Raw genomic sequence first — 24,434 nt, 5'->3', positions numbered from 1 at the left:
ATAATGTATTTGGGGAAACTTTTTCTTCTTTTTCCTCTCCCTGCCTGTTTTGACCCTCATTATGTCAAACCAAAACAAAACAACTGCAGTAAAATTTTGCTGCATATATTTTTGCCCATTCATCTGCCCCTACATCCCGCTCAAGGATCTCAGTCTGATGTCAGTCTCTAGGCCCAGTTTGCAAAGGGGTGGCTGAGAGCCCAGAACAGTCCTGCATGGTGGCCTGTGCCAAGCCAGGTTGCCATTTCCATTTTCGTTAATTGAAGCAGCTTGACCCTTATCATTTCAGGCCAGCAATTTCCTGTCTGCCGGCTGGGGGAGTGTAGAGGACATGCCTCAGCAGGTCATTCTGTCCTTCCATCTACCTTGATGGTGCTAACTCCTAGTCCAGGCTGCAAAAATGGCTCTCGGATTGCAGTTGAGGGGGGGGGGAACCCAGCCTCCCACAAATGTACAGCTTCAACTCTTGGGATCCCAAACTTTCTGTCTTCTTAGGAAGGCCTTCATGGTGTCTACCCTCAAGCCTACCTGTTAACAGTTTTGGCTCAGTTTTGTTTGTTTCTTTGCTCAGTTTTAAGAAATGTAATGATTGATGCAGTTGCCTGTCAGAACCTCATCAGATGGTACTTTCTGCTGTGGCCTGGGAGAAGAACAAGATGTCTTTGAAGGAAGGATTTGCCTTCCAATCCTGGAAAGGCACACAGTGGAGTGATTGGGATGTGATGGCTTTGTTCCAAGTGTGAGGGTGAATGTGTGTTTTGCTCCTTCCCTAGCTTTGAGGAAGGCCTGTCTGTGTGTCACCCTGTTAGGTCACTGAGTTAGCATGATCTTGTTCCTGTGTGTGGTAGTGTCACTTTGTAAGAACCGTTCCAAAGGGCAGTGTGATGTGTTTGTTCCTTCTCAGGTGTAGACAGATCTCCAGTGTATGCATGCATTTGTGTGCTTTTGTGATCCATGGGGATCTTTTTTGTCTCTGCATTTTGTAAGCCTCCCAGATGGACAGTTGTGTAATTTAGTGTGACCCATTTTTGCTGCTGTTTTGTCATTGCGTGTCTGTAGTGTCTGTAGACACTTTTGTGTAGTCTCTGCGTTTTTACGCATCTTCATGGGACTTGTGTCTTTCTGAGTGTCCTCTGGCTCCATTGGGGAGGGGAGAAAAGAAGAAGGAGCCCAGACACGAAGGGGAGCCGTAGGGGTGGGGGGAGCGTGTTGGGAGGGGGTGCACTGCAATCTGTGACTTGGAAAACAGATTTGTGGAGGAGGTGAGCAGCCCGGGCGTGCGGGGCGGGGGCGGGGGCCGCTCTGGCCCCCAGCTCCTCCGCAATCCAATTAAATAACATTTAAATGCATAACCAGCCCGCGCGGCGATGAGGCTGGAGATTGGAGCGGGCTCCGCGGCGGGCCGCGCGGGCGGCGTTTTGTGGAGCTCAGCGATTCTGGCGGCAATTTCCCCGCTCCGCGCGGCTTTTACGAGCCGGCTCCCGGCGCCCGCCCGCTCCGCTGCACCCGCCCCGCGCCCGCCGCTTCCCACCACTCCCGCCTCCACTCTTTTTCCCCCCTCGCCTTCTCTGCAGCCTTCTGGTCTGTCCGTGCGCCTGTCTCTCCCTCTGCGTCTCTGTCTTTATCTCTTTGGGCAGCCTCTGCCTCCCTGCCCGTCTGGCTGCTCCTCATCTCTTTTCTGGTGTTTCAGACTCCCTCCACCTGTCTGTCTGTCTCTCTCTGGGTGTCACTCTCTCTTGCACGTCCTGTCTCCAGCTCCTGCCATCTGTCAGCATTTGCTTCTCTCCCCGTGTCTGCCTCTGACTGTGACCCCTTTTCCTGGCTGTTGGTCTCTCCCCTTTTCTCTGAATCATCTCATCGCAACTTCTGTTTCTTTGCTTCAGTTTCCTTGTCTCTCTGGCCTCTGCATCCTCCCAGCCCCAAACCCTTCCACTCAAGTTTACTTGCCTTTCCCCACAATTCAGAGGCCTGTGGCTGGGCTTTTGTGGCCTCAGCACAGCAGCCTTCACTCCTCAGCCTATCTCCAAATGTGTGCTAATGGGAAGGGCAGAGAAAGGAAAGGAAGCACAGGCTAAGAAGAGGGGGGAGCATAGTGGGCTTGATGGGCTCAGGCCCAACTGGACTCTGGTAGAAATAAACGCATCATGAGTGCGTGACCGGAAGAGACCCATTCTCCCCTGCATCTCCCCTGAGCACGTTCAGCGCCTGGGGACTGAGGTGTTTCCTTTTCAGGAGGTCTGGAAGAGTGCTAGAGGGATGCGATGCCATGAGAGCTTGGGGCTCTCCTGAGGGTCGGATGGACATTGGGGTCCTTCCTGAGGAACCAGGGTGGGGGCAAGTCCTCCATAAGGAAGGAGACAGAGAAAGGAAGACAGGCCATTTTGTTCCTTGTGCGGGACCAGACTCCATTGTCTCCTCTGCCTCTTCACTCCCTTTCTTATCCCTGCTCAAGCCCCTCAACATATGGAGCCTGCCATTTGCCAGATGCTACAGGCCCAGGCAGATTCTGGGGAAGAGCATTCCTGACACGGAGAACAGCAAGGGCAAAGGCCCTGATGTGAGCGTGTCTGGTGTGTCGGAGGAATAGCGATGTGGCCGGTATGGCTGGAGCAGAGAGAGTAAGGGGAGAGAAGTGACAGGTCTAGGAGGTCATGGGAGCCAGATCATGGAGGGACTAATAGCTCACAGCGAGGCTTTAGCTTTCACCCTAAGTAAGATGGGGGGTCACTAGAGAGTTCTGAGCCGTGGAGGGACATGATCTGCTTTGTATTTTTACAGAAAATTCTTACTGCTCTATTGAGACTAGATTGAGAAAACAAGGGCAGAAGCAGGGAGACCAGATAGGAGCCGATGGCAGTACCAGGTAAGAGATGATGGTGGCGTGGACCAAGGAGGTGACAGTGGAGGTGGTGATGATTGGTCAAGTTCTGGATGTATTTTGCAGAGAGAGCCAGGGGAGGTGCAGATGGGCCAGATTTGCTGATGGAGGGTGTGCGAGAAAGGACGGAGTCAGGATGACACCAAGGGATTTGGCCCGAGTGACCAGAACTGTGGAGTCACCATGAATTGATATGGGGGATACTGCAGGAGAAGCTGGGTTTGGAGGAGTCAGTTTTGGACATGTGGGGTCTGAGATGCCTGTTAAGCAGCCAAGTAGAGGTGTCTAGTAAGCAGATGGATATGCAGGTCTGGGGTTTAGTGGTAAAGTCCAGGCTACAGATATAAATTTGGGAGGTGTTAGCGACAATGAATGAGATTCGTTAAGGAGTGAGCACAGATAGAAAAAAAAGGACATTCAATGACCGAGTCCAGGCATTTCAATATTTAGAAGTTGTGGAGTTGCAAACAAAATAAAACAAAACAAAATGCTGAAACATCACAGCAAGGAAGATCTGGGAATGGGGTGTGGGGTCTCTTGGCTTGATCATTCTTCATTCCCAGCCACCCTGGTGGGCAGACCCTCATTGGCCCACATCTAGATGGTCTCAACCCACTCACTGGGCCTCGGCTTCATTCTCCAATGAAGTCACACCAGCCAGACTGACCATCTCATGCCATCCCTGCTCAAGGACCTACATAGGCTCCTGAAGCTTGGCATTCTGGTCTTAGAGGCAGGGAAAGAGAATTGGGGTGAGAAAGGACCTGAAGATCTTGGTTTGCCTTTACTGCTTTGCCACTAGGGAAACTGAGACCCTGAGAGACAGCGACTTGTCCAAGATCCTTCTGCCAATAGTTGCCAGGGATCCTAAGACACAGTGGAATTCTCTTTATACCCCATGCTGCCTTTTGGATCACTTCTCAACAAGCAACAAATATTTACTGAGTAACTGATTATACCCACTGTGTGCAGAGTAGCAATGGAGGACTCTAAGGGGTACAGTGGAAATAATTTTTCTACAGCCATCTCAGCCCTCAAAAAGCTTGAACTAAGGATCCCTGAGTAATTTGCCCCTTTCTTCACTTTCATTCCTTATGAAACATAGACTCCCAACATAGTAGACTCTGCTCTTCCTTATTTTATGCCCTAGGTCTTTCCTTCCCTCCAAACCTTGCTCTAACCCTTTCTTCTGGAACCCTCTCCAGATCACCTGGGATTCCCCTAATCCACTAAGTAGCTCAGGCCCCAAACCCAAGCGTCAGTCATCTTTAACTCTCTTTCCCTCACCTCTCATCCCCAATCCATATGCAAGTTCTGTCAGTCCTATCATCCAAATATATCCCAAATCTGACCACATCTCAAAATCTCCACTTGTACACTCCTAACCTAGCCACTTTGTCTTGCCTGTACTGCTGACCACAACAGCCCCCTGACAGGTATCCCCTGCTTTCTCCCTTATAGTCCATTGTCCACACAGCAGTCACTTTTACCTGAAGCCCCCACACCATCTGCTGAGTCTGTGTGCCCTTTACTATTCCTATATCGTTTAAACCAGTCACCCTGCCTCAGTCACCCTTCCCCCAGGTGTGACCTGTCCTCTTCCCTTTGAACCTCTGGGGTGGAGTGTGCTGGGGGGCTGGGGCTGTTTTCCATTCGTAGCAGTGGTGGTGTCGAGGATTCCTGTTGTGGGAGGCCATTTGCCTGGAGTTGGGATGGGGGCATTGTGCTACCGTGGAGGGGGCACTCAACGGGGAGGTCAACAAGGAAGACTGAGTGTGTCTCTGAAGGGGCTAGGAGCACTCAGGGAGTCTTAGACTCCCTTTTCCTCATTTCCATCTTCTCTGCTGCTTCCTCTTCTGCGTCCTCCCTTGTCCTCACTGCTCCTTCCCTTTTGTCTCACCAACTGATTCTCTGTTTTTGGATTGGAAGGTGTGAGAGATCCCTCACCAGCCTCAGGATCTTGAGAGATTTTTCCAGTCAAATGCACCCCTGATCCTGACACAAGCCTCCCTCCCACTCCGGGGAGCTGGGACAACTAGATGGGGAGCATTGATCTCATACTGTCCAGCCTGGGCACCCAGGTCTGAATCATTCACCATCTCACCCCCAATGCCTTGCATGGCACTTTGCACCCAGTAGGTGCTTATTAAATATTTATTGAAAGGATGAATGAATGAGTGAATGAATGAATGTCTTAGGCATTCAGCTTCCCTGTTGGGCCCCTGGCCTGGCCTTTCTGGTTCTTTGAACTAGTGGTTTCAAACTTGAATGCATACACAAGTCACCTGGGGATCTTGTTAAGTTGGGGAATCGGATTGACAAGGTTGGACGGGGGCCTGAGAGTTTGCATTTCTAGCATGTTTCCAGGGTTGCTGATGCTGCTGGTTCTCAGATCACAGTTTGAGTAGCAAGGCTCTAAGGGGAGGTGTCTCTCAGGCAGAAGCCCCCCCAAAAAAATGGAGAAAGAGAATGATGAAGACTGAGAGAGCCTAAGAGGGAGTGAGAAAGAGGAGCCAAAGGAAGAAAGGAAGCCTGCCGCCACTGGTTTAAGCCCCCCAAAACCCTCAGAAGTACACACCCCCATGGTCTCAGGACACCTGGAAGCACCTGAAGTATCTCCTGCAGTGGACTCGTCACCCCGAGGCCCCACCAGTGACTTGGGGAATGGAGCTCTGGAGACACTTGCCACCTCCATGTCCCTGAATGGCCCCTTACTTCTGAGAACACCCTGGGAGTCACAGAAAAGAAAGCTTGGCAGAGAACAGGTTTGGAGTTTTCCTTCAATTCCACCAACATTACCCATACTACCTCTCAGCCCCAAGCACACATGTGAACAAGAGGCAGGAGGCCCGTCCAGTGGGGTGGGAGACAACATGCATGAGTGAAAGAAGTTGGGGTTTGAATTTGGCCTTGGAAGAAAATAGGGAGAACTTTGATGAGCATATGGGAGCCCCAGGAACTGGTCGAGAGGGCGTTCCAGGCAAAATGGGCTGGAAGCAGGATGGTTCAGGGTATGTTCCTTGAACCATAAGGGGATCACCAGCTGGGGAGAAGGTGAGTGATGGGGAAGGAGAAACTGTAGGCGCTCAGAGTGGGTCTTCAGGAAGGAGGGCTCTAAATGCCCATCTGAGGAATCAGCACTTTGGTGTAAATGCGGGTTTATTTTGTATGCATTAGGGAGCCATGGAAAGGAGTTTCATGAGGAAGTGCATATTTGGAAGAAGTGCTTCTGGGAAAGACCTTGTCTCCTGGTTAACCTGACCTACCATGGTGGGCTCCTTCTCTGGGAGTTGTCTTGTTAGCCTGTTTGTACTCAGTGGAGGTTAGGTCAGGCTTTGAAGGTGAGAGGGTGCTACCTGGATTTGGGAGGAGCTGGAGGGTTTTTTCCCCACTGTGGGAAAGAGCTAATTTTTTTATGTAGGAAGTTTTATGAACTTCTGCCTCAACTCAGGTTCTTTACCCAGGAGTCTCTGATGAGGACAATTATGCTTCAGGAAAGGGAGAGGGAGGGAAAAAGAAGGAGGTCAGTTTTTCATGGCGGCGGAGCAGGTAACAGCATGGCTGGTCCATGCTGGTGGTTGCTGGCACCCACCTACCTGCTCAAGATTATGCTTCAGGCTTCAGTCTCACCAACCACTCAAACCCCCCTCAGTGTTCCAAGTCCTTAGAGTGATGCTTGTGCATACTACTAGTGCTACCAGGCCAGGTGTCAACGTTCCTAAAACCAACTTTTAAGTTTAACATGTAAGGATTCCACACATAGGTATATATGGGTGCAGGCCCTTTTTCCTGGCTGCTGGGGAAGGGGAAGCAATTTTGTGATTGTGGGAGGGAGCCTCCCTTGCAAATCTGGGGTTTTCCCTGTCAGGGACCCATGTCTTTCCTCCCCGTATGTCGCTGTCCTCTGTCACTCTCTTACTGGTCCTTATTCCTCCTGCAGGTTGGAAATTGCATCAGCTGTTTCTGTGGGAGAGCATGGGATATTATTTTCATCTGACTTATTTTGGCTCCTGATGACCCCCATGCCGATGTGCTAATGAGCAGGCACAGCCATCACCAGCACTGCATGGAAGGTGGAAAAATGGGTGGGCAGGCAGGAACTTTGTCCCAAATAGGCCATTCAGGAGGGGTGCTGAAGGACTGAGAGCAGGAAGCTGGTCCAAGGACTGTCATACTTCAGTCGCAGTTTCTCAGCTCTGGGACAACTTTATGCTTGCCTTTCGTCTCCCTGGGTGCCATGGCCTCCCACCTTTACATTCCTCACTGCTCTTAAGGTCTTCAGCCTAGAGTCCTGGCAGTTCTTCTATAGCAAACATGCCTAGCACATCTCAGGCAAAAAAACTGCTGCAGGTCCAGAAGGGAGGACCCCAGGCAGTGGCCAAGCTTCTGATCAAGGCATCAGCTGTCCTAAACAGTAGTATGGAGACACCATCACCCCCACTGCGGGCATTGTATGACAGCTGCCAGTTCTTCCTCTCAGGCCTGGAGCGGGGCACCAAGAGACGCTATGGACCAGATGCTATTCTGGGCCTCTTTGCTTTTCTGTGTCCTTGGTGTTGATCACATCTTTGATGTGTGGCACATAGTAGGTGCTCAGTACGTGATCAATGACCAAGTGAAGGAACCTCTGGTGTCGGGGAGGAGGTTTGTTTTGTTTTGTTTTTAAGATTTTATTGGGGAATTGGGGAAGGGAACAGTGTTGGAGACTTGGGGAAGGGGAACACTGTGTTTTTCCAGGACCCATCAGCTCCAAGTCAAGTTGTTGTCCTTCAGTCTTAGTTGTGGAGGGCGCAGCTCAGCTTCAAGTCCATTCGCGGTTTTTCAATCTAGTTGCGGGTGGTGCAGCCCACCATCCCATGCAGGAGTCGAACGGGCAACCTTGTTATTCAGAGCATGCGGTCTAACCCACTGAGCCATCCGGCTGCCCAGGGAGGAGGGTTTTTTTTAGCTACTACCCAGTTTCAATCATTTTCAGTGTTAGAAAGAGGAAGGCTAAGTTTTGGGTTCCTCTGCAATAGCTACCCATCCTGGGCCTGCTGAGTGGTGCGTTGGTTAAGAGCTGGCTTGGTACGCCAGAGGGCCCCGGCCCTCATCCCACATATGAGGGCCAGTGACACTGCCCTCTACAGCTAAGATGCTGAACAACAGCTCAACCTGGAGCTGGGCTGCTGTGAGTCACTGGCAACGGCATAGGCTGCAGCCCCTGCTGCAGTGGGTTGCCATGGGCTACCATATGTAGCCAGCAGCCAGCGTGAGCGGCCAGCAGCCAGCGTGAGCCGCCATCCAGAAGCTGACGACTGATCTGCCTCGCCCGGGAAGAGCACAATGATGGTGCCAACTTGGGCCAGTGAATCAACGTCCTCCACAACTAGACTGAAGAAAAAAAGGACAGCAACTTGTCTGTTCCCCTTTCCCCAATTCCCCAGCACTGTTCCCGTCCCCCAATTCCCCAATAAAAATCTTAAAAAAAAAAGAAGAAATAGCTATCCATCCTTGGGTTTCTTTTCTGGGGACATTTTCTCACCTTTACCTGTTTATCTGTTCCTACTCTTTTATGGGTGTTTTAATGGTTCTGTTATGTCTGTGTCTTATATGGTAGATCATCTCAGATCATTTTGGAAGGGAAATGGAGGCAAAATGGCATCTCTGAAGATATGGTCATATTTCACTTTAGCCACGGTGTGATTTCTTTTGGGTTGCTACCTTCCAGCTGGCCCCCAAATGAAGGGGATCTGGTACCATCACACCAGGTCCTCCTGCTGGTCACTGTGGGGAGTGCCTGGAGATGAACAAAAAACCAATTTGAAGTTTGGTGAGGCAGCATGCTTGGAAGAGGGGAATCAAGAGAGGATGAGAAAAGATGGGAGAATAGAAAGAGGGTCAAGCAAAGACAGGGGAGAGCAGAGATGAGCTGAAGGGGTGGGGCATAGGATCTGTAAAATGGGGATAATAACATTGTCAGGAGCCAGAGAGTTAACACACGTGAAGTGCTTGGCAGATAGTAAGCATTATATAACTGGTTGATGATAAAGATAATAATAAATGGGGGTAATATATCACAAGGGGTATTGTCAGACTCAAGGCTTATAAAATACTTTGTAAACTGCAAAATGCTAATGCTTTAGCTGCTATGATTATTATTCCAATCTTGCAGTTCTTTCCCACTGTCCGTTCTTCATGCTAATGAAGAGGGAGTTGCCAGAAGGAGGCGTGGACCCCTGGGTTCTGTTCTGTCTGTTCTGCTCTGCCTTGGGGACTGTTTCCTTCCTTCCCTTCTCACCCCCTGGTGAGCAGAGTCCAAGCCCCTCACCCTCCCTGCTGCCTCAAATGCCCTGAGGCATGGTGCTGAGAAGGTAGAGGCTGGCTGGAGGGATGCAGGCAGGAGGACGGGGAAGCCAAGCTGAAAATGAAAGCTGGGGAGGGGGCAGCGGAGCAGCGCCCGCCCGCCCGGAATCGTGTTTGCATAACGAGCTGCCCCAGCTCTGGCTTGCTGTTTTTCCAGATAGGGCTCTTCCTCCTTTGTTTCTCAGCCTGTATTCCAGTCTCTTTTCTCCTTTCTTCTCTCTTAGCCACATCTTATTTTCCTTTTCTCTCAATACTTCCCACAGCCCCCCTTGTCCCCCTTCCAGTTCCCTGACTTCTGCTCTGAGACTCCGTGCATTTTTTCTCCTGATCTCATGTGCTCCCCCCTCACAATCTGCCATCCAGTCCTCTCCCTGTGGGGTTCTCTATCTCCCTCCATCTTCCCCCAGCTCTCCCTTGACTTCTCTGTGCCATTCCCTTTTCTCTTCTCTCTGCCTCCCAGTTCCTATCGTTCCTCGCCTGCTTCCATTTTCTGGCTCTTCCCCCCGACTGGAAACTGTGCAAGGGCTTCACATCCATTTCCTCACACTCTCTTTACATTACAGCTTTATTGCGACATAANGTGTTGGCCCCCTGCCTCCTACCCCTCTACCCCGCCTTGCCCCCAGCCTTCATCCCTGCTCTCCTCCTTTCTCTCCATCAGCTTCACTGCTTGGATTTAGGATCCACTGTGTATTCCTCATTCATGTGATGAAATAACAAGACTAACATTTAATGAGCACTTACTACGGACATGGCACCTCTAAACACTTAATTTATGTGTGATCTCACGCAATCTTCTCAATAACCCTGTGAGGTAAGTTTTATTATCATACCCATTTTACAGATGAGGACCGTGAGGCATAGAGAGGTTAAATAACTTGCTGAAGGTCTCACAGTTAATAAGTGTTGGAACTCGAATGCATGCCTGTCTGACTAAAGAGCCTGAGCTCTTAACCACAGGAACCGATACAGGCCCTGGAAGATGTGCTCACTTTCTCTCCCAGTGGTTAAAAGAGCCCTCTTTCTTTAAACATCATGTGGACACTCCCAAATTCCTTCAAAGGTCATTTGGTCCTTTCTTTCTCTACACAAGACCAGATCTAACCTATCCTCAAGAGCTCATTCTATATGACAGTGCTATGAACTATACATGGCCAGGCACTAACCTAAGCACTTTATGCCTATCATCTCATTTAATCCTCACAACAACTTGCGAAGTAGCTACTCTTCTCATCCCCATTTTACAGGTGAAGAAACTGAGGCACAGGGAAGTAAGTAACTTGCTCACGGTCACACAGTTAATTAGAGGCAGAGCCAGGATTTGAGCCCAGGCATTTTGGCTCTAGAGAGCCTGCCCTCCTAAACAGTGACACTGCTTCATCTGGCTCCTGGGAAACAGACTCCCACTCGCTGCTACTAGCCCAGCTGCTTTGAGAGGTTCTTGTGGTCCTTCCCATTCCTCAACTGCAGACTGTTTCTGTGGCCCTGCCCGTGGTGGTATAATCTGGTGGTGTAATCTCTGCCACCAGCACTGACAGCCCACAAGATCCGGTCAGGCCACAGGCCCTAATCGGTGCCTGAGGGGATTTATTGGCTGCTGCCCCCAGGGAACAGGGACAAGTGTTTTCCTCTCCAGCCCTGCTGTGCTGCCTCCCAGCCCGACAGCTCCCTCGTTCCAGCCCATCGCGGCAGCTGATTTACCTCTGTGGCTGGGGGATTTAACTGCTGTCCTGCCTCCTACTATAAATCCCGGGGCAAATAACCAAGCTCTGCATCAAAGCAGCCGACAGGGGAGCGAGCAGGAGCAGATGGCCACTTTAGCCATGGGGTGAGGAGGGCAGGGGCAGGTGAGGAAGGCTGTAAGGCTTTCTTGGTCATCCCTGGCCACAAGGCCAGGTGGCGTCTTACTCAGGCCCATGGGGGTCCCCTTAACTTTCAGAGGATTTAACTACCCCACCCTTGCATTTCCCCACCCTCAGCACCACTGGGTTCTGGTTGAAACTGAGTCTTACCCCAGCTGCGCCATCTGAAGTCTATTTGCCTGACATCATTGCAGAAGGAGAGAACTGACTGCCATCCCTGGGTTTGATTATGCTTCAAAGAGTGGAGCATTGCTTGGTTTCCTAGGGCCCCATGCAACACATATTGGATGTACGTTCTGCCCTCCTGGGACAGGCTCAAACTGAAGCAGGAAGTGGTAAGAACTTCCCAGGGGGAAGGAGTGAAAGATCCCAAATGCAGGTGACCCAGGGTGGGGGCTGAGCAAGACCTCCAAAAAGTATACCTGAGTCAGGTTGGGTGAACCCCAAAGGTCAGGTGGAGTGAACCTCAAGGATCAGGTGGGGTACTTCCTAAAAGGGGGGGAGGGAGGGTTGTGGTAGCCATGGTCAAGACCCCAAAACCTTCCATGTTGTGGCCCGGACTTAGGAGCACAGTATGGCTGCTTTGGGGTCCATATTGGAACTGAGGAGAGGTGGGACTGGGTAGGGTCGGCCCTCTATCAATGCCCTTTGTTGTTTTGGTTTCCTTTGGACCCCTCTTTCTCTGATTCCTCCAATACTTTGTCTCTGCCGCCCCTGCCTGGTCCCCTCTGTTCCTTTCCATTTGCCTTTTCTTCCCCACGATGCCTGCTCTCCATACCCAGAAAGGACTTCTTTCACTCGACTGACCAGCCAGAGCTGGTGGTGTTGGGCTGAAGCTAGGGGCTCTGGGTCTGCTCCCCAGAACCTCATTCAGCCTGGAGCCTATCCCTGGTGCCCATGCCATTTTGTTCTTATACTCCTCATCCATCTTCCCTGTCCCCCCTTCCCTGCCCCCCTGCCACTGCCACCTCCGCCTGGGAGATTACAGACACTGAATCAGCAGCCAGCACATGTTCTGCTGACAGGGGACTTTCTGCCTCTGAGGGCTCCTTGGTGGTTTCAGGGCCCCTCCTGGGGCCTGGGGACTCGGGGTCGGGGGAAGGAAGAAGGGCTGGGAGGATAACAGGTGGGTGGAAAGGGAGAGGTGAAGGGTAGAAGGTAAAGGAGAAAGGAAAGAGAATGGAGCGATAGAAGGAGGGGGGAAAGAGGAGAGATTTGGAAGAAGAACATATAGGAAAAATGAAAGAACAGTGAGGGATGGGGACAGAGAAGCAGAGGGTGGGGAAGAGGGTACAAGAGGGAGAGGGGGAATTATGAAAATTAGGCGGGGGTGAGCCCAGTTCACCAGCCTGCAAGCCCAGGCCTGCTCTCTCCCCTTCCTTCCCCGGTGCCCAACCAGGCAGGGCCCTAGGAGACCCACGTTCATTGGGACTAGGCTGAGGGGTGCTGGCTGGGGCCCACAGGCCCTGGGTCTGGGACTCTGCCTTGCGCCTCCCTCTCTCCTTCTCACGTGGTGGTTTGTACTTCATCTTGTTTGCGGGGCGGCTGGGCCTGCTCTCGGGGTTTAATGATCTGTGCCATTATTTATAGCTTTGCGCGCCGAGAAACACACTGAATTTATCGCTTGCTTCTATAAATAACCCTGGCAAACGGGTGCCCAGGGAGGAGGGCAGGAGGGAGAGGGAGAAGCGAAGAAAGGAGAGGTGGGGGGTAGGGTAGAGGAGGTGTCTGTAGACTTTGTCCCCAAAATGGGGTGCCGTGCGTGCTCAAGGACATCGGAGGCTGTTGAAATGTGGGTGTGTGTCTAAGGGCAAGCTAATATAAATGGGACAGTGTGTGCCCCTGCGATGAGGGGAGTGATTGCAAGTTTTGAGGGCATGTGTGAATTGTGTGTGTGTGTGTTTGGATTTGTCTCTGGTGCCATGTTGGTGGCAGCGAGGTTGGAAAAGCACAAGGCAGCCCGGAGGAATGGCAGGTCTATACGTGGATGTGCAATGAGGCTGAGAGGCAGTAGCGACTAGAATCAGGCTCCTTTCTCTATGGTTGGGGTGACAGAAAAAGACTACAATGAGACTTTTTCTTGGGGTTCAATGGCAAAGGTGGCAGGAGGAAGAAGTGAAGCCTAGGAAGCAGGCTGTGTCTGTCTGTCTAAGTGTCAGGCTGGGCCTGAAGTGGCGTCTAGTATCCTACGGAGCACGTACCAAGGTCACCTGCTCCAAGATCCAGAGATGACCCTGGCTTTGGGCTTGATGGATGGAGAGGTGGTGGTAGGGGTTGTACACTTGGCTGCAGCACTCCTCAAAACCCTGCTGGCAAGTCCTGACCCGGTGAGGGCGTGAGGTACCACTTAGGCCTGCCTGTCCATGCAAACCCGAGTGCCCAGTGCTGTGGCTGCCCATGCACTGCGCCTGCTCATAGCAGGCCTTCGCCCCTGTCTCGGACTCCTCAGTCCCACTCCTACGACTGCCCAGGACAGGTCTTGGGGAATAGGAGCCCTGGCACTGCTCAGCCGGGAGGGCAGTGGTCCTGCCTCTTCCCTCTGCCCCAGCCTGCAGTCTCCTTCTGCTCAGCACATCTACACAGAAACGACTGCAGCAGCGATTAGCTCCGGGAAGCGCTCTGCATATCTAATGAGGACATTTGCATATATAACGAAGAACCTTCACAGGTGTTGGAGAAGCTGCCCCCCTCTCTCCCTTTCTTCTCTCCTGCCAGCTGCTGCCCTGACCTGTGGCTCTGGGGGTGGGAGGGGGTGGGGTCCCTGCCCACTCAGCTGGCAGATGTGCTGAGGGGTCACACGACCATGCTATTTGCGGGAGTTTCCCTTTCTGGGTCAGAAACAGGCAAAGTGAAAGCCCATTATATCAGTGTGCCCCCAAAGGCCCAGTGACACGTGTACATGTGTGAACATGAGCCTGTGCACACGCACAGATAGAAGGTCAAGGTCAGCACGTCCATCTCTGCCCAAGAGCACTGCAGCACGTGGTAACGTACCCAGGTCAGTGCAAGTATGCAAAACACGTCCCAGGCTGCACCCATGCGATGCGCCATGCACATGGCTGCCAGCACACGCTCCTTCACACTCACACCCTGGCACCAACGCAGGTAATTAGAGAAAAATGCACCTGCACCAACACTTCCTCCATCCAAGCAGGGCCTCCTGCCTCCCTCCTTTCCTTTCTCCCTTCTAACCAAAGTGTTTCTCATGGAGTCAACAGCCCTTTTCAGGCCAGAAAACTACCCCCCAACCCCCACACACTTATTCAGACCTATTAAACACACAAGACGCCTTTATTCTTTAAAGAAAAAAAAAATGAGTAAGAGGGGCCCTTACACACTAGATAAGTGGCATTGAAGGGGAAGAGGAAATGCCAAGGCCAGGGTGGCTGGTAGGGCCCTGGTTAGGGACTGGGGAAAGTGGAGGGGTATCTAGGGAGGAGCAGAGACTGGGGGCTAAAGTCCCCACAAGGTCATTCTCAGGTTATCCCCTACAGCCTTGACTCTCCTGCTGCAGACCAGCCAATCCCCAGCCCTGAGGCCTCCTCCTGCCCTCCTGTTGGTCCTGCCAAGCCACGTGACCGTCCCCCTCTCTGGCAGCTGCCCCCGATGATGGATGCAGCTGCTCAGCTGTACCTGTTGGGGGACATGGATTGCACAGCTCCTAATTACCTTCTTCTCGAGCAGGGGCTGGGGGCTGGGCTGTACAATGGCTCCCCCTTGCTCCACGGGGGCTCAGACTGCCATCCGGAGCTAGAGCTGGGCCTGGAGGCAGGCACCCCCTGAGCTGTTCTGGGGTGCTGGGGGTGCAGGGGCACTGCCCTGGGGTGTGGAGATGGGGAGTGCTTTTGGAAGGCTGAGAGAGGGAACAAAAGCACATCACAGCTACAATGTCAGCGACCTGGGAAGCTGGGATGGAACTTTGAATAAATGACCTTTCTCCAAGTCCTTCCCACTGAGGGCAAGATTCAGGTTAAACGTCAAGGAGAACTTCCTAGCAGTCAGGGATGAGATACACTTGAGCAAAAGACAGAAATGTAGAGGTAGAGGTTTGGAAGACTTATTAGCAGGCGGATCAGATCATCCTTTTCCTGCCCAGTGGGAGGCTCAGGGCAAACAGCTGCAGAAGAAGTCAGCTGGAGTTAGAAGAGAAGGGCGTGAGGATGAGCTTGGAATGGTGCCTTGGAGGGGTGGGGTTGGGTGACCCTGAGCTGAACGTCAGAGGAGGTTGTCACAGATAGTGTGGGAGGCTCTGTCTCTGGGCTGGCTTGGGGAGGGACAGGAAAGATCTCAGGATTGTAAAGATGGCAGAACTCCTCCAGACTTCTCCACATGGGCATCAAGGTCTTGGGGGAAGACATGTGCATTCAATAATTCACCAGTGCATTGGATGCCTGGGGGGTGTGAGTGCCCAGGCTGGACCTGGGCAAAGAGATGGTGATGGGAATGGGACCTCTACATTATTTGTTCTGACTCCAAGATCCTATGACTCCCCAAATTAAGATTCTCCATGGGTTTTAAGAAGGGAAACCAGGGCAAGGTGAGCAGAGAGCTGGTGACTAGCCCCAGGAATCCTGGCTGTCAGCCCCCTTTCCCTGGGGCAATGGCTATATGATGGTGTGGCTGAGATAATTCCTAATCACTATTCATACTGCAGGTCACAGTTATGACAGCCCCTCCAGGTTTCATTAGTCTCGGTGCTCCCATATTTGGGGGTTGCTCAGCTGAGGGAAGAGGGGGAAGGGGTGGCCTGAGCCCCTTTGTCCTCTAGGTCCCAAAGGAGGACAAAAAAACCCAGCTGTCTCAGTAAGGCAGGTCTCCGCATTACTTCAGTCTGTGCTTATACTGAGGAGGGTAAGAGGCAAGGGGCAGGTGGGCCCCTCAAGCCTCCCAGTGACCCCTCTTCTGAATGGTTCCCCATGTTTACTTCTGTCTATCCCGGGGCATTTTCTCCTCCTTTCCACGTTTACATGGGTCTCAGCTGGTTGAACCGTCTTCACAACAGCGCCCCCTATCTCCCACCGACCCACTAGTCACTGCCTGTCTGAGCTCCTGGGCTGCTGGATGGTCAGCCGCAGGCCACCCCCACCCCCACCCCCACCCTGCCCTTTCATAGCACCCTGGGTGTCCTTCACCACCAGCATGAGATTTGGGGGAAGTGTCAGGTGAGGAGATGCTCGTTCTGGGTACGTGTGTGTCTCTCCTTCTAGGAGGGTTTTTTCATGTGCCCTCCGGGGTGCAGGCCTGCAGAATGTTTGCGGGGAGTGGCAACACTCTTGCCCGTTCTGGGTGGTTATGAGAGGGAGACAGAAGGGGCGGGGATCTGGCTATCCATCATCTTCCCTCCCCCTCCCCAGGAAGACCAGGGTGGTTTTGTGAAACCAGGCTCTCCTGATCTTAACATCATGCTTATGTGTGCATAGACACACACACACACACACACACACACACACACACACACACACACTATGCATAATACACACACTCGACCCTAGAGACAGCACACTGATACTCAAATTGACATGCTGGCTGACTCAGGTTTCCTCCCAAGGGGTCTGCCCTGTGAGCTACTTCCAGGGCAAATTTCCTAATACATACCTCTTTGCATGGGTCCCCCTCCTACCCCAGATGAAAACCGTCCATGACTCCCTGGTGCCCTTGGGTGAGGCTCGGACTTCCTAGCCTAGCATTCAAGGGGATCTGATCTGGTCTCAGCCTGAGTTTCCAGCCTGGTCTCCCATAATCCTCCAACAGGAGTACCTTCCTCAAGAAGATGGGTCACAGGCACTTACATGTCCTCCTCCTGCTTGGGTCACCAGGGGACATGCCGTCTTCCCACTCAGTCTCTACTGGGTTATGCTCTCCTCCCTCAGGAGGCCTATTTGATTGCCTTGGCTTACAGTAACTTTTTCCTTGGCTTGGTCCTTGACATTTGGAGCCTAAGTCTTTCTACCTGTTGGGGTGGGAGGACCCTTTCTCCTCATTTTCAAGCCTCTCAAGGCAGGGCCTATATTTATATTTATCTTTATTTCCCTGGTGCCAATATAGCACCTGGCATCTGTATGTGTAAACAGCTGAGAGCCTGGCTCCCAGATACAGCATCCATCTGAACTGGATCAAGTCCCTGCTCTGGCTCTTCCTGGCTGTGTGACCCTGCCTGAGCAAGCGGCTTACCTTCTCTGGGCATCAGTTTCCCAATGGCACCATGAGGAGGGTAGATGTCTCTACTCTAAGATTCTGTGTTTTTGTGGTGGTGAGGATGGACACAGGTGCACAGACAGCCCCTTTCACCATAGATTGTGAGGAGGCTGGAGATGGTAATGAGGTCAATGGCAATTAAACTCGAGGGTCCAGAGAGTTTCCTTAGGGAGATTGGCGTCAGGTCCATGTGATCGTGGACCACTTCCTTTTCCTCTTGCATCCTCCGTTTATTTATATGGAAACTAGGATTAACGTTGCACCCTCCTTTGGGGCACTAGAGAAAATTCAGTAGGTGGAAGCTTAATTCCTGCACATAGTCCATATAGGGACTCAGTTATTTGGGGAGCTGTGCCCGGGCCCCCTTCCTTTCTCCTGTCTCTTTGTGTGGGCTCTGCTCTGTTTCTTTTCTCCTTGATTATTGCCCGGAAGAACCCATCCTCACCTCTTCTCCAATCAGCCCAGGGGGGTGGCATCAGGCTTTCGTGGAGTTCCTGATCTGCAGCCTGTTGAGAGGGTCTGGGCTGCAGAATGCCCCAGCCAGTTTCCAGTTAGTTCCTGTGCAAATGCTGTTCCACGGGAATCACAGGATTTCCCACCACTCCAGGTTCCCATAGTCCCAACTCTCCTGCCTCTGGGATATGCTGTCCCCCATCTGACCCTGACCTCTGGGATCTCTCCCAGCCGGAGACATGACCCCCTTGCCTCATCACACTTCCCTGGGAATACTGAGGCTGGAATTGTCCACAGAGGCCAGGAAAATTCCTCAGAAGCATGAGGAAGGGGAAGGGTCTTCAGCGAGGGGAGATCCCTGTCCTACATTATGGCCTCTGGCTCCCCTTTGCTTCCCACATCACCCCTGGGAGAGCGTTGGATGGAGGCCCTAGAGTGTACCTTGAAACCCCTGAGCCCCAGCCTCCAGAAGACCTTAAAAGCAGGAAACTTTGCAGGGAGCTGAAGGGGACCTGGAGTATGTTCAGGGGATCTCAGAGTCCGTCCGCCTTCCAGCCTCTTCCAGCTCTGAGATCTCCAAGGACCACCGTGCATCTAGGCTGGGGAGCAGCTGCTCTGTTTACAATATGGAAGGTTTATCCTCCCGATGCCTCTCAGCCCAGGGCTCTTGAGGGAAAAGGGGACAGACTGTGGGAAAATCAAGGGAGAGGAACCAAGCCCAGCTTTGGAAGGAAGCGGATTGGTGACTTTTCCCCTCCTTGGAGTAGCTCAGAGGATCTAGTAAAACCTAGCACTTTCTCCTAGGAAAGAAGGACCCTAGAAAAGAAGCAAGGGGGTCAAGAGGGGGAAATTGAGGACCGAGAAGGGTCAGCAGTTGGTAGGGGGCCAGAGTTGCTGGAAGTGAGAATTAGAGCCAAGAGCAGAAAATCTCAGTCAGGACTCTGCAAAATTGGTTTGGTTATAAATGTAAGTATTGGGATCATTGTGAATAAGTGTGTGAGGGCCCCAGAGGCTGGGACTAAGTCACAATGTTTCATTTTTATGACTAGGACTGGCCTCTGCTTGTGGGAGGCCCAGAGAGGGAGGAGGGTTGGGCAAAATCACACAGCACTTGCCTCTGACCAGGAGCTGTCCTGTCCTGGCTTTTTCTTGCTCTTAGTTTCCCAGCCACTCTTGATCTGATTGAAAAATATATACTCTTCACTCTGCACAATCTCCCATGCTCTCTCCAACCCTCTTTCCCCGTAGTTATGTATGAACTTTGACCCCGGGAATCCGCTTGTGGGAAGCATTTTGGGAAAACATGATACAGCCTCATAAAGAGCTCCAACAGCTTGCAAACAGCCTGTGCTAAATTGCCCCTTCAAGTGAAAATTAAAGCAAATGTCTGTTTTATGGCCATGTTTTTTTGGGCTGCAGCTATGGCAGGAGTGTGGGTGGTTCAGAGCTGGGAAGTGTGCAGAGGGTGGAGGCATTCAGGGTGGTGTATACCTGGGCAGGCAGACAAGCCGCTCTAAACAGAGACCCTCTGGTCCACTGCTGCATTCCTCCTACACCACCCGCCTTTTCTGTGCAGAGAGGGGTGGAAACAACCCCAGCCCCAGAAAGTCTCTCTTCAGGTCTCCTCGCCCAGTGTGGTTTTGGAGAGTTCTTGCTCTTTGTGGGGGCACCAGCCTCCTAGAGTACCCGTGGCTGAAGCCCTGGGATCATCCTGGCCAGGAACTTGACCTGGGATCTGTGACACCCCCAGTTTCTTTGGTGGGCCTCTGGGGTTGCTGCTCGGGGCAGAAGGAGGGACTGTGGCTCAGGTTCCCGACCACCGCCTGCCCTCGCTCTGTTTTCTCCAGACCTAGTCTACAGTGTGTTAGGAACCTGAATAAGATTGGTTTGAAAAGCTGTTCTAAGGCGATGATGGTGATGATGATGATGGTGATGACGATAATAAAGGTGGTGGCAGTGGTGAAGGAAACCACATATCTATTCTAATCCCTTCACTGTACAAGTGAAGAAACTGAGGCCCAGAGGGGACATGTTGGAGAAGAGATCCTTGGGTTGGATGAAAGGAAATCTGGGCTCTGATTCTGACCCAGACCCAAGTCATTTCTCCTCTCTGGGCCTTAGTTTCCTTATCTGTAAAACTAGATGATCAGATTCCATGAACTCCATGGTCCTTTTCAGGCCTTGAAACCCTAGATAAATAATGACGACAATAGCCCATGTTTGTTGACCCCTAGGACGTGCCAGGTCCTAAGTGCTATGCATTTTCCATGGGTCATCCCATTTAAGACTGAATAACTTTATGAGGTATCATTATTCCCATGAGAACCCTAAGGCACAGAGAAGTTGAATAACTTGGCTGAGGTCCTTCAGTGACAAAGATGGAATTTGAACCCTGGCAGTCCCTCTCCAGGGTCTGGGCACTCAGTCACTTCTCAAATGAGGACGAGATCCAGGTCATCCAGCTGGGGAGTGGGTGCCCTGCCCCACTGACCCCTGGGCCAGTGCCCCTTCCCCTGGCTCAGGCTGCCTGTCCAGCCTGTCTGTCTGGAGGCTGCCTGGGTCTGCTGTACTTGGGGCCATGAGGCATAGCGCTCAGGGCACACCTTAGCGTAGGGGACTTCGGGGCAGGACAGGGCTTTTTGAAGGAAGCTTTGAGAGTATATTTTAGGTGTGTTATGAGGGACTCCAGGAAGCTATGAGGGTTCTTGATCAGGGAGCAACTGTACAATTTTATTACATAAAATCCCCTCCCTGCCCCTCACCCAGTGGCTGTCCATCCAGGAGATCCTGCAGTGGGGCAGCCGGATTGGTCCAGCCAGCAAAGCTACTCAGTGACACCCCCCCACACACACCCCCATACCAGTCCCTTTCGCCCTGGTTATTCCAGCCTCTTCTCAGGGGCTTCACTGCTAGAACTGGACGTTGGATCTGGCTTCCTCCTCAGAAGACAATTTATGGCGACATGTCGGAGACTCTGTTTTAATGAAGTTGCAAAAGTAGGTTAATGGGCTGTGGGTGGTTTTCATTCCCCTCCCCCTGCCCCATCTCTACCCCTGGGTGGATGAATGATGCTTCTCCCAGCGTGATGCAAAGTCAGGCTGAGGATCTCAGGCCTGGACTCATCTGCTCACACATCTCTTCTTTGGCCTCCCACTCCTCAACACCCCTCCTCCCTGAAGCTGGGAGGGTAGGTACTCAGAGTGTGTAGCCCCAATCCCTCCTGTCATTGCTGTGGTCCAGAAACATGCTCCAAAGTCTGCCCAGAGGGAAAGCATGGCATATTTGAGTGGCAGGGAGCAGGGCAGGGGCTGGAGCAGGGCTGGGTCCCTAGGGAAGAAGGAAGCTAGAGTTATGGATAACGAACTTCTTTCGGATTGGAGAAGCAGTGGGGTGAGAAGGGCAGAAGCTTAGCTAGTACGGACCTGGAGAACTATGTAAGTTTTGGGGGAGGAACTGAGTTTCTGGGAGCCTCTCCAGGTGCTGTCCCTGCCTCTCTAATTCATCTCTGTGTCTCCTGGTGCCGTGCCTGACACATGGCTGCCTTTGCAAATGTTTGCTGAGTAAATGATGGATACAAGAATGAGTGAACCTTCTTTCTCTCCCCCAAGTCTCTGGGGCTAGAATTGGCCCTTATCCATGCTCACCTCTGACACGGCCCTCGTCCTGTTCCTGTTGGGACCCCTTCCTTTCCCACCTCCCTGCCCAATCCTTGCTCGACACTTTCATCTCTCAGGAAGTATTCCATGATTAAGCTGCAAGAATAGTTCTCTATTTGATTGCCTGGGTCCTTGATGACCGTCTGTTGCTCCTGGAAGATGACAAGAGAATGGCCTATACCTTTTTCCTCCAGATCCTCCTCTGCCTCAGCAACACCGGGGCAGGGCCCTAAGATAAAGGTAGGGGCTCAGAGCCTGGTTGTTTTTGGGGGACACATACCAAGAGGACCATCCTGCTGCCCAGGCCTCTCTCCCAGATCCTTCCTCCCTACAGAAAGCCCAGGGCATGCACAGTATCGGCCTTCAATCACGCCCCGGGGACCAAGGATCCTTTTGCACTCCCAATCCCTCACTGTCAACAAATGTAGCTGGTGACCAGGGTTTGGCACCTGAATACCAAGATAGGCCTCGCTGCCCTACAGCCTCACATTATCCCCCTCTCCTGGGAACCTGGGCCACCTCTGTCCTCCCCACACGCCTGGCTTTCTTTGACACATAGCTTCCTCCTCTCTGGGTCCAGGCAGATACATGGGCTTGTGGCCTTTTAGACTAACCCTATAGAAGTCCCAGAGAAACCCCACCATAAAGCTTACAGTACTCCACCATAACCCCCAGGGCAACTCCATGGCAATCTCCCAAACCCTACCTCAGTATCCAGAATCTACAATAATACCTGCAAGCCCTATAGTAATGCCTAGAGCTACCCGGCCCAGGTAGTGCTGCAGTACCACCCCAACATGACACAAGAACCCCAAGCTGGCTCCCTGCAGGAGACCCTGAGCCTTCCAAGCTGGCCTTCTTGCCCCCACTGCACTCTTTTCTTTCCTGGCCAGACAGGTCATTCTCCTTGGAGACTCCAAGGCCCTCCCTGACCTTGCTCCCCCTCAGTTTCACTGTGGCCACAGGCAGGGTAGGGGCATGGGACTGGATGTGGGTAGGGTGGAGCATGGAGGGTGTCAGCGCAGGTCTGGTAGAGGGACTCAGTTGTCTGCCACCTTGTCAGGGTGTTTGAGGAGACCTACAGGTTAGACCTTGGGAGTCCCTGCCTGAATTAGCCCGGTCCAGTTATATTCAGAGATGGGTAAGCAGAATGAGGCTGTGACTTTTCTTTTACTCAGTCCCAGCCGAGGGACCCGTCACCTGAGATTCTGGAAAAGGGGCCTGGGAGGACAAAGGACCAGATGGCCCTTAGTGGGCCAGGGAAACCCAGAAGCCGTGATGGTTTGCACCTGATGTGGGAGTCCTGGGGCTTTCAAAATTTCCATTGATGAAGACAGACAGGACTGCTGGGTTCCCAGGATCATGGGAACCAGGCACTGTACATAGTACATGAATCTACTATATAGATGTTTTGGGTCTAGATCGGGGATCGGGTACAGGAGGTGAAGATTGGGGGAGGGTTGGGAAATGGCAGTTCAGAGGGAGGACGCAGAGGCCCACCCCCCTGATCTGATGAAAGAGGGGACTCACACCCAGGGCTGACTTAGGAATAGCTGGAGGGGGTTGCTCAGTGCAGGGAGGAACAGGCAAGTGCAATCAAGGATTTTAAATCAGGAAGGCTTCATGGAGGAGGAGCGTGGGCAGCAGGATAGGAAAAGAAGGGAGGAGAGGAGTCGTCGGGGAGGGTTCTGGCTGTGGACTCTGTAACTCTACAGAGGGTGAGGGCTGTGAGGTGGTTCCTGACCAGGCTGAGAGTGAAACCTGCAGTCACCAGAGTTTGGAATCTCTGGGTGTGAAAATTGTGTGGGAGAATGAAACGTAGAGTCAGGAGGCTTAGGCACTCTAGGCCCTGCCCTCAACCCTCGACCGTGAGCAATTCACACACACTTTTAGTGTCCTCTTTGTCTAATCTTGGGGGATAAGAACATCAAGCATTCTTGATTTTTCAAAAAGCTTCTCTGATGGGTGAGAAAACCACTTGGGAGGAGGCTATTTGGGCCCATGATTTAATAAAGCAATGTCAGTCCCTCTCTGGTATGCGAGATGGCGAGTTCTGATAGGGGCTTGGATAGCATTCCAGTCCCAGCTCTGCCACTAGCTGGTCCCTTTTGCAGGCCTCAGTTTCCCTATCTGTGAAACAAGGGGAATTGTTCAGGGCCCCTCATTCAGGGGCCGTTCAGGGCCCCGCCCTCCATCTGATATTTGTTTAATAATTTTCAAGATCCTTACAAGAATCAAATGAGATAATGAATGCTGAGAGGCTTTGCCAGAATATAAAGCATGCTCAACATGAGGGGTTGAGGGGCTGCCTGGGGCTGGGTGAAAGGTGCTGTGAGGTGGGCCATGGGCCACAGTCCATGGGGCTGGGACCCCTGCAAGGCAGCAGCAGGGAGCTTGGCTTAGGCTGCCGCCACCCCCTTCCCACAGCTGTGCCTCCCCTCTTTCCAGCCCAGCCCAGGCTCTGGGGACTAAGCCCTGCTCAGGCTGGGGGTGGGTCTCCCAAGGGCAGGGGCAGAGGGGGTGGGAGCCTCCCTTCCAAGTGGCTCTGAGCTCAAGCACAGCAATTACGTGGGAGGATTTATGTCCCTTTGCCTTTAATCGGAAACTCCGTGTCAAGAAGAAAAATCAGCACTGTCCTCCGGCCCAGCTTCCTGCTTTATCATTATTATTGGAGGAAGGTTGATTTGGAAACTTAAAGAAAAGTGGGGTTGGGGTGGGAGCCACCAGGGAAGGGGAGGTGTGGGGCAGAAGGGTAGCCTTCCTGTTGTTTGTCCTGGTTTGTCACAAGGAGGGTTAAAGGGCAGAACAGGGGCTGGGGGTCTTGGCGGGCGGGTGAGAAGAGATCAGAGGGACACAGGGAAAGGGTCGGGGCTGGGGGGGTTATTGAAGGAAGGGGTGTTCAGGAGCTGAGGGAACACCAGGAGCAAGGGAGAGGGTGGGTGACTATAGGGGACAACCAGGAGTTGAAGGAACTTGGAGAGACAGGGAGAAGAGAACTAAGGTTTATGATGGAGGAAAGCACAGCCAGGTGCTAGAGGGACACTG

At 52.4% G+C, this 24,434-nt stretch overlaps 1 protein-coding gene and 1 long non-coding RNA gene across 2 annotated transcripts in view; one reads left to right on the top strand and one right to left on the bottom strand.

Moving 5' to 3' along the window:
* SMUG1 (single-strand-selective monofunctional uracil-DNA glycosylase 1) overlaps positions 1–24,434 on the top strand; it is a 63,961-nt gene that overhangs the window by 11,811 nt on the left and 27,716 nt on the right. The window lies entirely within an intron of this gene.
* The window catches only part of LOC109391850 (uncharacterized), a 7,177-nt gene continuing 3,094 nt past the window's right edge, over positions 20,352–24,434 (bottom strand). The window contains exons 3-4 of the long non-coding RNA XR_002125942.1: positions 21,378–21,541; positions 20,352–20,707 (exon numbers count right to left, since the gene is read on the bottom strand). This is a non-coding gene — a long non-coding RNA (uncharacterized LOC109391850). The remainder of the gene's footprint in view (positions 20,708–21,377; positions 21,542–24,434) is intronic.

Source organism: Hipposideros armiger, unplaced genomic scaffold, assembly GCF_001890085.2.
Source record: "Hipposideros armiger isolate ML-2016 unplaced genomic scaffold, ASM189008v1 scaffold_303, whole genome shotgun sequence".
Taxonomy (NCBI): Eukaryota; Metazoa; Chordata; class Mammalia; order Chiroptera; family Hipposideridae; genus Hipposideros; species Hipposideros armiger.
The sequence above is the reverse complement of the archived record's forward strand: the minus strand, read 5'-3'. Positions and strand labels throughout refer to the sequence as shown.